At 35.0% G+C, this 13,893-nt stretch overlaps 1 pseudogene; it reads right to left on the bottom strand.

The window, feature by feature from the left end:
* The window catches only part of LOC113735661 (auxin response factor 2A-like), a 31,311-nt pseudogene that overhangs the window by 305 nt on the left and 17,113 nt on the right, over positions 1–13,893 (bottom strand).

Below are 13,893 nucleotides of genomic sequence, written 5' to 3'. Positions count from 1 at the left end.
TGCAAGTCAAAATCAATGATTTTCACATATCCCTAAAATTGTTTAAACGTTGCCTGTTAATAGGTAACTTAATCCCAACCAGAGTTAGTAACGATCACAACCTACTAATAGGTAACAGAAGAGAAGTTAGGAGCAAATAAAAAGAAATTGAGGGCATTGGATAAGAGAATAAATGTCTTACAATTGCTAACTGATGTGAAAGTCTCAGCCAATTCCCTAGCAGCCACCTGTGAGGTCATTGTGAGAACTATAGCCAAGGAGATGCAAAAGAAAAGAAGTGTCTTGGAAACCATTTTCGCTCAAGGAAAATTTATGTATTGAAAAATGGTTTTGTGAAGGATGAGAAAGCTGGTATAGATTGATCTCTATTTATAGGAAAATCTATGCCACATTGCCATCAAAACTCAAAAGGGTCAGGGAATGGGCCCACGATGTAGTTGGCCGTTGAAGAGATTCTTGCTGTAATTTTGCATAAATTACAGTCCCTTCGCGGCTGCGTTTTGAAACACGGATTAGATCGGTCGGTTCAATCAATTGAATCAAAAATTGGGTAAACATTCGGTTCGAGTTGTCTTAAAAGACCATGAAACAAAAACTCGATTAAACACGACCAAAAACTGGATTAGACCAGAAATCAAAAGAACCATTTTGAACCGGGCTTTTTCCATCTTTTCCATTTTTAGCTCTTTTGTTTTCCTTTTTTGATTCTTTCTTTTAACTACTCTTAAATCTCTTTACATATCTTACCACAAATCTCTCTCAACACAAACTCTAATGGAAGATCTAAGTTAAAAAAAGGGATAATACATTAAAAAAAGAAAGTAAAAAATTTACCTAGAAATATTGTATGAATTTATGATTTGACCCCTTGAGTATTAAAAAACTATTATTACATCTAGAAACATTTTAGAACTTATAGCTATAGCCCTAAACTCTTGTATTACTTTTCAAATAAGCCCTCCAATTTGGTTCTAAACTTGTTGAATATGCATTAAATTGTAAATTGCATAAATTGCCACTTAATTATACTACCTTATTTGTATTTTCTTGTAAAGTATTTTAAAAACATCAAACATACATTGAACCTACATTTATTAATATTAATATGCTTTTAGAAATTTTACATAATATATTAATTTTTAAATTTAAATATATTTATGACATCATGATGATATCATTCTATTTTTAGATGGGTTCTACTGGGATCGAATCCATTGACCCCTAATCTAGACCGAATCGATAACCAATCCCAGTTTCAAAACACTACTTTACGGCAAGTAAAGGAATAGAGATGCATACAAAGAGCATTTGCTCTACTTTCTTGCAAGGCTTAAGGAGTAGAACTTGAGCATTATGAAGAAAAATAAGGTCCATGTTTTATATCCATCAATATGTCCTTAATCTAATTTATTCACTGAATTTGAAGTTAAAGATATAAAAGCCTATGATCTCTAAATAAGGAGACACAAACATAACTCTAAGCATTACACGATCATATACATGTAACTCGAAGAATAAAAAGATTAATCACCTAAATGTTTCAGCTCTTCTTTAAATCTTCTAACTTGTACTCTCATACGGTACAATTAAAGGCCTCATAGATTGCCTTCAAAAGAGAGGCACGGAGGTAGAAGCCGCGGCCTAGCCAAAGGAGAAAACCTCAATAAGATGTTGTACCCTACCTTTTAAATGCATGAATACGTTCTTGAGATATCATGCCTCGTGCTTCCTAATTTTCAAATCCATTCTGGGGTCAGAAATCATTCCAGGGAATGAGTCAGAGGAGCATCTTTAATGTGGCGTAGTTAATGAACAACAGGACCTGTGAAGATTTTGGTGGGATCCAAGTGCAGAAAATATGACTATTGAGACATCAAATATGCAATAATTTAATAACAAACAAACTAAAAGCATGAAACATAAATGACACACAAGATTTAACGTAGTTAGGTTCCATCATGAAACCTACATTCACGGAGAGAAACCTATTTTTATTATGAGAGAAAAAAATCATATACAAGAATACAATTTAAAGCCAAATCCAACCATTGTATATCATTTTTTATCTCTCAAGAACCATCTCTCACCCCATGTATAAGGCAGCATGTCACCCATGTATGCTATTTTATAATATGCCAACCTCCACCTATTAATTGGCCAACACCCAAGTAATAACAGGAAATAACTGCTAATTCCTAATCATATACATAATAGGTGACGAGAGTAGGGTATATATATAAAGTTAAGCTCAAACCGCATTCAAGTTTTATATTTATAAATTGCTAAATATCCCACATACAATTTTCTACAAGTATATAGGTCGACATTGAGTACAGCATATTAAGAGTTGAACCCACGAGAAAGAATGGATAACTGTCAGCACTACTAAATCTCCTTTATTATTTAGACTATTAAAAAATTGAAGAAAATAAAATTAAGCCGAAATGTACAATAAAATAACAAATGAAAACTTCTTAGGTCATGGTATCCGTCACTACTCATACAAGTGCAAATTTTCGAATCATCGAACACTAATACTTCAACTAGTTATGGTATAATTTCCTTATGCATATGAAACTAACTCTTGTGTTGAACACTATACTTATAATTAATCTATATCTACTCTCATGGTTATGAATTAGCTAAAAGTCACAAAAGTGCACCTCTACTCTTGTGAGTATACTCTTTAGGTTAAGTACTTTGTTAAACTAGTGTTAAATTTTAATTCTCATTACAAATCTAACACCTTAAGATTATTACAATTAATGGCCATTTAATCATAATTATAAAAGAAAAAGTGCTAAATAACTTGCTTAAAATAAGAGCAACAAATAGCTAATAAATCAACAAAACATAATCATAGAAAATTCAACCAAAATCTAAGGTATAAACTTTAGAGAGACATAATGAAACATAAGTCAAAACTAATATATTAACTAAACATAAGAATCCAATGAAAAGGATAAAGAGTTGGAGAAGAGAGAACTCGTGTCACATGAGTTTCATCCTCTCCTTTTTCGTCTCCATCTTTATCCTAATCTAGCCAATGTACAAAAGTTGATAATACACAATACTACCTAAATTATATTATACTAACCTAAAACTTAATAGCAACATTCTTGTAGTGTACTTTTTCTCTCTAGTCTCTCCTAGCTCTCCTAAAAACCACAACCTCCTATTTATAAAGAAATCTTTACCCCTCTTTATGTCTTCCTTTAAGTGTGAACATTAGCTTCAAATGTCAATATTTTTTGTTCCAAACTAAATCACATCATTATAGAAGAAAATAAGGTCAAGAATTATAGCTAGAATCTCTACTTTATAGCTACAAATCTTCCATAAGATGCCCCTCAAAAGGTGTGAAATATTGGAGTGGAAATCAAGTTGCACAAGTTATAACCACCATTGTTGACCAGAATCCTTTCGGCAATCGGTCAAAGTTTTGGGCCGAATTTTGGGAGGGATTTGTCCCATGTTTCACCAAAATTTTCTGCCACGAATCCTTGGGGAATCCCTCCAAAATTTCGACTAGATTCTTGGATCAGAATAATAAAAGCAAAAACCTACCTTCCCTGGTCAGAACAGAAGAATCAAGAGATGATGGCAAAATGTTTGGTCAAAGCCTTTATAGCCTAGGCACCGGAAGAGGATTAAGCACAGGAGTAAGCGCAGGTTCAATTTTCCAGGGTGAAACCCTATCAGGATGAGGAATAGTTGAAGTTTCATCCCATCTCACCTTAAAGAAAAGGTTACCTTTTCAGCTCCATCACAAAATGCAAAATAAGACAAAATGAAGTTCAAAGATACTACCTTCAGGCATTTCCACTTTGATTTTGGCCACCTTTTTGGATCAGCTTCTTCAACACCAACAATAGTTCCAGTAAATCTCTACTCTAGAGCCTCTTCACCTTCAAATCGCATTTTGAACCTCATTCCAATGGAGTAGCTGTTTTTCACAGACTCCATATATTGGTCAAAAGGAACAATAAACTCAGAGGGGCTCGTCCTGTAGACGACAAATAGAGAAGGAAGACCAGTCAGATTCTCGAGCAAATGCAATTCCACTAGCATCCATAACCATTCATCAATCATGTTGCTTAACATATAAAGGTGCATGTTGTGAAACATTCTAATCTTTGGCTTTTTCAGTAGACAACTTGAAACAGAGAGTTATACAAGTGACATACCTAGGTTTATAATAAAATGTAAACATTGTTTTAGAATGAATGGCATGCCAAGGTTTTGCAAGCACACCAAGATCCATCGCAACGAATCTTCTGTATCACACCCTGTCTTACATCCTATCCCACTACTTATAATCTTGCCAAGTGTTCCTTGATAAACTAAACCCTCAAACAACCCAACTCGGACTATGTTAAATTAATTAATCGTTAACCGGACAGAAAACTTAATATCTTTAATCAAAATCAAGTAAAATAAAAACTCTTTAACCAAAATCACAATTTACCAAGAGAAAAAACCCTAAAACCCAAACAACCTCTGTCCTCTCTTCATCATCTTCACCATTCAAATATACAACTTGATTATCTGTTGCGCAATTTACATGCATCACTGACGCCCACAAACACTCCCGCACTAGACTATCTTTCTACCCCATTCACACACACAAATTTTGTAGACTAAAATCTGTTGGAAAAATGGCTATATCCATTGTAGAGTGAATGAGAAAATTGTTCTCATAATGGCACTCTCGATAGAATCCAAGGATAATTATCTATCTTTCATTCATGTACCTAGGATTCATGTATATTAATTATTGATACATGATTTTGGATAGGATTCATGTACTTAATACATGATTTTGGAGTTATCTTATTGAACATGAATGTGGTACTTTGATAAACGTGAAGATAATTATCTGGTATTTAACTCTTGTTGCCAATTTCGAACAGTCACCCTTGACCAGCATCTATAAATATCTCTCTTTTGTTTCAAATAAGAGGGCTCTCTCTATTTTTTCCTTCTTGCATCTTCATCTTTTTATAGTGTTCCATATTGCTCTAGTTCGAGTTCGCTGTGGTGATTAAAGTTTGGTGCTGACATATTCACCTTTAATCCGTTGTATCCTGGGAGACAGACGCCTACTCAACCTCGAGCACTCTACCTGGAGGGGGCGAATCTGTTTTAAGGAAATTGTGCTCACAAGCCTCGGATTGTTATTATTGTTATTTTCGATTATTTCTTTCTTTCTAGGTTGTATTTACTCTTCTCTATAGTATATCAGCCTATTACTTTTATTATTATTTCTAACAGTCTTAAAACAGATTCTGTTCTCAATGGCTGACAATACAGGAAGAGAAACCAACAATTCTACTTTTGATGCCTCTGCCTCTGGCACAATTGTGAAACAACCTGAAGGAAAGATTACTCCTATGGCTTCTACCAACCATAGTGAGAAACCTGAGAAGTTCCATGGCTAGAACTTCAAAACATGGCAACAAAAGATGTTGTTCTATTTGACAACATTGAATCTCTCGAGATTCTTAAGTGAGGATGCTTCAAAGCTGCCTGAAGGCTTAATTGATGCACAAGCTGTCAGTGCTATTGATGCTTGGAAACACTCCGATTTCCTTTGTCGAAATTATGTCATGAATTGCTTGCATGACTCGCTGTATAACGTGTATCAAATACACAAGACGGCGAAGGCATTGTAGGAATCCTTAGATCAGAAATATAAAACCGAAGATGCTGGGGCAAAGAAATTTGTCGTTGGAAAATTTCTAGACTATAATGGTGGATTCCAAAACTGTTATCAGTCAAGTGCAAGAAATTCAGATTATCTTGCATGAGATTCTAGCTGAAGGCATGATTTTGAGTGAAACCTTTCAAGTAGCTGCTGTTATTGAGAAGCTACCTCCTGGGTGGAAGGATTTCAAGAACTATCTCAAGCACAAGCGCAAAGAGATGAGTATGGAGGACCTTATTGTTAGACTTTGAATTGAAGAAGACAACAGGGGTTCTGATTGCAAGGCAACAACTTCTATTGATACTAAGGCAAATATTGTGGAGTATAAGCAAGGGCAAAACTCCAAAGGCAAAAAGCCAAATTGAAATTTTGGGGCAAAAGGGAAAATCTCTAAGCAGAAATTCCAAGGGAAGTGCTTCAACTGTGACAAAAAAGGTCACAGGTCCACTGAATGTAAGCTTCCAAGGAAGAAGAAGCATGAAGCAAACTTGCTTGATAGAATCGAGGGAGACATGGAAAACATGAACCTGACTGCTATGGTTTCTGAAGTGAATATGATAGGGTCAAATCCGAAAGAATGATGGATTGACACTGGAGCCACAAGACATGTCTGCATAGACAAAGACCTGTTTACTACCTTCGAAAAAATTGAAGGTGAAAAAATATTCATGGGGAACTCTGCCTCATCTGCTATTGAAGGTCAAGGGAAGGTGTTGCTAAAGATGTCTTCTGGCAAAACATTGACTTTGAACGATGTTCTGTATGTGCCAGAAATCCGCAAGAACCTTGTTTCTGGATCGTTGCTAAACAAGCATGGCTTTCGCATGGTTTTTGAATCGGATAAAGTTATATTATCCAAATCTGGGATGTATGTAGGGAAAGGATATATAACCGATGGGTTGTTCAAATTGAATGTAATGACTATTGTGAATAATAAGAATAAGTCTTCTGCTTATTTGCTTGAGTCTTCCAATTTATGGCATGGTAGACTAGGTCATGTTAATTATGATACTTTGCGTAGTCTAATTAACTTGGATCATATTCCTTCCTTTCACATCAATTCAAACCATAAATGCGAGATTTGCGTAGAAGCAAAATTAACAAGGTCATCTTTTCAAACAATTGAAAGAAATACCGAACCCCTTGAATTGATTCACACAGATGTCTGTGATTTGAAATTTGTTCAAACAAGAGGTGGTAATAAATATTTTATCACTTTCATTGATGACTGCACAAAATACTGTTATGTGTATTTGCTCAAAAGTAAAGATGAAGCCTTGGAAAAATTCATTCTCTACAAGAATGAAGTTGAAAATCAACTTAACCGGAGAATTAAAAGGTTAAGAAGTGATAGAGGTGGTGAATATGAAACACCTATTGGTGATTATTGTGCAAAATATGAAATTATTCGTGAAGTAACTGCACCTTACTCACCACAATCGAATGGTGTTGCTGAACGGAAAAATCGCACACTAAAGGAAATGATGAATGCGATGTTACTAAGTTCAGGATTGCCTCAAAATATGTGGGGTGAAGCTATTTTGTCAAGCAATTACCTTTTAAATAGGGTACCCCGAAAAAAAAATAAGATAAAACTCCTTGTGAGTTATGGAAAGGTAGGAGACCATCCTACAAATACTTGAAAGTGTGGGGGGTGTCTTGCAAAAGTGGCTATTCCAGCACCAAAGAGAATAAAAATAGGTCCTAGAACTATGGACTGTATCTTTATAGGCTATGCACATAATAGTGTTGCTTATCGATTTCTTGTGTATAATTCAGAAATTTCGGATATACACAAAAATACGATAATGGAATCAAGGAATGCTTCATTCTTTGAAGATGTGTTTCCTTGTAAATCGAATGGTGCATCAAGTTCATCAAAACAAACACATGAAGTTATGAATCAAGAAAAACATGATCATGACTTGATTCAACAAGATGAACCGAGACGTAGCAAAAGGGCTAGAGTGGAAAAATCATTTGGAGATGATTTTACAACTTTTCTATTAGAAAAGGAACCACAAACCTATACAGAAGCTGTAAGTTCTTCTGAAGGATTTTTGTGGAAAGAAGCAATAAAAAGTGAGGTTGATTCTATTTTACAGAATCATACATGGGAGTTAGTGGATCTTCCTCCTGGTTGTAGACCTTTAGGGTCCAAATGGATCTTTAAAAGGAAAATGAAACCTGATGGCTCTGTCGATAAGTATAAAGCCAGACTTGTAATCAAAGGATACAAGCAACAAGAAGGTTTGGATTATTTTGATACTTATTCTCCTATTACGAGAATAAATTCTATCAGAATGATTCTTGCTATCGCTGCATTGAGAAATCTAGAGATACATCAAATGGATGTAAAGACGGCTTTCTTAAATGGTGATTTAGATGAAGAAATCTACATGGAGCAACCTGAGGGTTTCATAACTCCGGGAAAAGGAAATAAAGTTTGTAAATTAGTGAAATCATTGTATGGACTAAAACAAGCGCCAAAGAAATGGCATGAAAAGTTTGACATTGCAATGATAACTAATGGATACAAAATAAATGAGTGTGACAAATGTGTCTACACTAAAGAAACAGAACATGGCTATGTCATCTTATGTCTTTATGTAGATGACATACTTATTGTTGGTAGTAATGACAAAATGGTCAAGTCTACCAAGGACATGTTGAATTCAAAATTTGACATGAAAGATATGGGGCTTGCTGATGTAATTTTAGGAGTTAAAATTACAAGAATAGCAGACGGGTTGGTCTTGAGCCAAACTCATTATGTGGACAAGATTCTGGAAAAATTCAATAAGAATGATTCTGAAATTACAAGAACTCCATTAGACAATAGTTTCCATCTATCTAAGAATAGAGGAGAGAGTATTTCTCAAGTAGAATACTCAAGAATCATTGGCAGTCTAATGTATTTAATGAGTTGTACTAGACCTGACATTGCATATGCAGTGAGCAAATTGAGCAGATTTACAAGCAATCCGAGTGCTGATCATTAGAAAGCAATTTCAAGGGTACTTAAATACCTACGGTACACTCAGAACTATGGACTGCATTACACTAGATACCCTGCTGTTTTAGAAGGGTATGCTGATGCAAATTGGATATCTGATATAAAAGATTCAAAATCCACAAGTGGGTATGTGTTCACACTTGTCGGTGGAGCAGTATCTTAGAAGTCTTCTAAACAAACTATTGTAGCTAGATCTACAATGGAATCTGAGTTCATTGCCTTGGACAAATGTGGAGAAGAAGCTGAATGGCTACACCATTTCTTTGAAGACATTCCAAAATAGGAAAAACCTGTGCCACCAATATGTATTCACTGTGATAGTCAATCAGCAATTGGAAGAGCACAGAATAACATATATAATGGTAAGTCTAGACATATACGTCGTAGGCATAATACCATTAGACAACTACTCTCAACAGGAGTTATCTCTATTGATTATGCGAAATCAAAGGATAACATAGCAGATCCGCTAACCAAAGGATTGAATAGAGAGTTGGTTGCAAAAATGGCAAAGGGAATGGGACTAAAGCCCATGAAAGGCTAAGTGTTATAAAGGAAACCCAACCTAACTGATTGGAGATCCCAAGATCCAGGTTCAAAGGGACAACCTAATTATAAGGACTTAGCATAGTCATTGTGGGGAAATATCCCTAGACCCATTCCATAATGAAACAATGACACAAAGGAGAATTAAGGATAGCACAATGGCGTGCTTTAATGATTCTTAAGTGAAGTAATTAATTACTGAAGACTTAAGTAAATCACCTATGTAAGAGTGAAATGGAGCCGCTTCAAAAGAGAATTGTTTAGGGCTCAATTCTTAAAAACTCTTGCTGAACCAGGTTGATGTTCATGGCCAAAACGAACATAACTATGAGAACTGAACAAATGGAGCATGATTCCTGTGTGAAATATATGGCTTATTTACACTAAAAAGCAGGACAGTTCAAAGACATCATGTCTACTGGATTGCTAGTAAAGTGTATTTCACAAGAGAAGGTTCAAAGGGTAACACCTACCTATCTTATGCAGGTTTCAGTTGTGGAACACTACTGTAGAGTCAAATCAAAACAATTTTTCATTCATGTGGGGGATTGTTGGAAAAATGGCTATATCCATTGTAGAGTGAATGAGAAAATTGTTCTCATAATGGCACTCTCGATAGAATCCAAGGATAATTATCTATCTTTCATTCATGTACCTAGGATTCATGTATATTAATTATTGATACATGATTTTGGATAGGATTCATGTACTTAATACATGATTTTGGAGTTATCTTATTGAGATACATGTATGTACATGAATGTGGTACTTTGATAAACGTGAAGATAATTATCTGGTATTTAACTCTTGTTGCCAATTTCGAACAGTCACCATTGGCCAGCATCTATAAATATCTCTCTTTTGTTTCAAATAAGAGGGCTCTCTCTATTTTTTCCTTCTTGCATCTTCATCTTTTTATAGTGTTCCATATTGCTCTAGTTCGAGTTCGCTGTGGTGATTAAAGTTTGGTGCTGACATATTCACCTTTAATCCGTTGTATCCTGGGAGACAGACGCCTACTCAACCTCGAGCACTCTACCTGGAGGGAGCGAATCTGTTTTAAGGAAATTGTGCTCACAAGCCTCGGATTGTTATTATTGTTATTTTTGATTATTTCTTTCTTTCTAGGTTGTATTTACTCTTCTCTATAGTATATCAGCCTATTACTTTTATTATTATTTCTAACAAAATCTAGCAGGAAAATTCAATATTTCTGAGAGGAACCCAAGTTTTATTTTCCTTTTTCCTTGCTGGGTTTCTTCGAAGCTCTTTCTTCTTGTAGAAATATATTTAGTTTTAGTGTAAATTTGTACTGGGTAATGGGTACTTCCGCTTCCGAAGATTTGTTTTTGGATGCAAAGTTAATTTAGCTTCTGTTGTTTGGTCAAAGCTCATCAGATTTTGTGCTCTCAATGGGCAATTAGACGAAGCTCACCACCTGTTCGATCAAATGCCTAAGAGGAAGATGAACCAAACTGTTCTGGAAAAGTTAGGTAAAAGTCTTGTAGTTTGGATATGCAAATGGTTAATTAAGTTCTTGACAGATGCTGATTGCTTAGTTGCACTTTCTCCTCTTTTAAACCAAGTCTAAACTCATATAGATTATTCTATTCTTGTTCTTGAATATTTCAGCCTAAGAATAAATTACTGATATTGGAAAAAAAAAAAGAAAAACATTTTCATTTCTTGAATTTGTTCTGCGTTGTGGAAAGTCGTCAGATTGGTTTTGGAGAAACCAAGAAAGATTCGTGTTAATGCATTTTTCACTATGGAAGCCTATATCATTCTCGTGCAACCTTGATGATGGACAAGAAGAGCAGGAGAGGAAAAGGTTCTTGGGCACAAATCAAATACAGCAACTGTAGTCACAGTAATTTGGCACTCTTATTCCCTGCTGTGCTAAGATGATGGAGCTGGTTCAAGTCATTTGCATATGTTTACATCTCCAGATGTCAAAGTTCTATCTCTGTCTGTCAAAGGCCAACTAGATCAGAGTGGAATTGGAAAAGAATCAGAGACAGAGGACAATCCTTCTGCAGTGTTCCTCATGTCAATTGATTCACATGGCCACGAAATACTAATTCTCCAAAGAATCAAATGGAAGCTCAGATGCAATAAACAGATTCTCTACCACGGAACAAAGGCTGCACAACAGAAATTTGATTTTGCCAGTCTTTGATTCTTTTATTAACCGATCTGCTGATTAGTGGTTTTACTCATTTACCAACTGTATATACATGTTAAAATAAGTTGGTTATCTAGTTTTCAGATTCGAGAAGCTCTCCTTATTTGTCATCAAACTGAACAAAGTTGTGTATACATCTTAAATCTAAAATGATAAGTTCATATGGTATTCTTTTGCATTATCATCTTCCCACTTGTCGATTTTAGAGCACTGACGTACCCGAAAACATGAAAAATGTGCAAGTAAACACATTAGTAAACAACGGTCTAGCGGATCAAGCTTTAGCACACTTCTCAATTTGAATTGGTATAAGGAGCAATGTAAATGATCATCTGTTTCATGAGTTGACAGAAAGAGAACCAGAAGAAAACATCATCAAACCTTTGCAAACTTGAAAAATCATTATCCTGTTAAGAGGAATTAAGATCAGTAGGATTTAATCATATCATTCTCCTCTAGTCTATTCAAAATCATATCTGTAGGATTTAAAAGCTTTCCACAGTTTTCACACTGATCTCCTTAGGAGACAGGAGATTGAATAAAATAAACCAACCCACTAGTCTTCCACTAGCATCAGACACCTCTCAGCATCAGTTTCAGATTTCTTTATCTAATAAAGAATGTTGTCTCCTTGAATTTTGTCAATACGTGACAATTTTTGCACTGGCGTTTTTTGCATAACTTCACACCATCCAAGTTTTTTGCACTGATCATTCATCTTTAGCAACTTGTTGATCAGTATCTTCATTTTTTTTTTCCAGTTCTTGTGCCTACAAAAAACAAATGCTAAGTTAGCAAATGTATTGAATTATAATTGTAACTTATCAAACTAATATATATAAGATTAAGTAATTAATCAAGGTCTTTCTTACTTGGACAAAACTCATTGATGCATGCTGGTGTGCTATTGAACTTGAAGACATCAAATCATAGCCTTGGTAGAAGTTAGGGTCCAATGTTTGCCAAAAAATAAGAAAGAGAAGACCACACATACAAACAAACAGCTATAAACTTGCAAAAATATAATACTAGGGAAAAATTAAGATAAATAAGAAACAACATGCAACTAATGGTTGACATAATATCTACAAAAAGCATACTATTTACTTACTTGCAATAATTGTGTCATGTTTTCAGCATATCGCCTATTGTAGATGTCTTCTATTGGAATTCCAAATTCCTGATATAATTAAAGAGAGACAACCACAAATTAAAAATATCATTGAAAAAACATTTCTTTAATGTAGTTTAGTCATCTAAAGAATAAAATATTCAAATAAAAATTTAAAATGAATAACATATCTACTATGCTATACAAGACAAAAATGACGAATTCCTAAACATTGACCTTTAAAATAAAAATGAATAAAAGCTCAGCCGAGAGTCAAAAGGAACAATTCCTAAACATTGACCTTGAATTACAAATTCATCCAGCAATCAGTAATGAAGCGTAATATTATAAATAAAGATAAAAATGATTCAATGCATAAAGTTACAAAACAATAGCAGAGATAGAAATCCACACCATCGGGATCCTCAGACAAATATGCATGAGATCCCCAGAGAGATTCCAAAAACATGCATGGTCCACTATGCTAAAATGATCATTCTGGCCATATAAAAATATTTAATAACCAAAACAGAAAATTTCAAACAGTTTGTGACTATGTTTGCTATTTTCTCTTCTTGAAAATAGAAGAACAATTTTTTTTTTCAAAAATAAGCTTACATGCAAAACTTGGCTTCTAATTAGTCCCTAGCATAACTTTTGTTAAAGAAAAAACAAAAGAAAAAGCTGCAATCGGTTTAGGCATTTGAATGAACAGGTGGTGAGCTTCGTCCTGTGCATATTCCACTGTGCTACAGTATAATGAGTGTATGTCGCGTAGATTTGTGCTGCTTTCTTTTGTACAAAATATGGGATTCCTTACAAGCACTCGGTTTGATTTCAATGTTTGCCTTTTGCAGTTTGGCTGCTGACCCTTACAAATATAATGCGCTTCCTCCACTACCTGCTTAACGCAATCTTACCCCCCCTTCCACGCTTTACCCACAACAGCCCATGACCACACCTGACAATTTTATAGGTGAATTGTGAGTGATTCTTGGGAGATGACGAGAGGGTACGGTGGAGATGATGACAATTTTGTGGTTAAAGAGTTTTTATTTTACTTGGTTTTGGTTAAAGAGATTAAATTTTCTGTCCGGTTAATCGATTAATCAATTTAACATGGTTCGAGTTGGGTTGTTTGAGGGTTTGGTTTATCAAGGGACACTTGGCAAGATTATAAGGAGTGGAACAGAATGTGAGATAGGGTATGGTACAGAAGATCCGTTGCGAAGATCCATGCTGTGACTGGATATGACCGAGGATGTAGGATTTCCTTGCTGTCTCATGGGTCGTCTCACCCCAACACCGAGCTCCCATTTTCACCTCTA

The sequence above is a fragment of the Coffea arabica genome, chromosome 3e (genome assembly GCF_036785885.1).
Source record: "Coffea arabica cultivar ET-39 chromosome 3e, Coffea Arabica ET-39 HiFi, whole genome shotgun sequence".
Taxonomy (NCBI): domain Eukaryota; kingdom Viridiplantae; phylum Streptophyta; class Magnoliopsida; order Gentianales; family Rubiaceae; genus Coffea; species Coffea arabica.
Note: the sequence above shows the minus strand (reverse complement) of the source record. Positions and strands in the feature narration are given on the sequence as shown.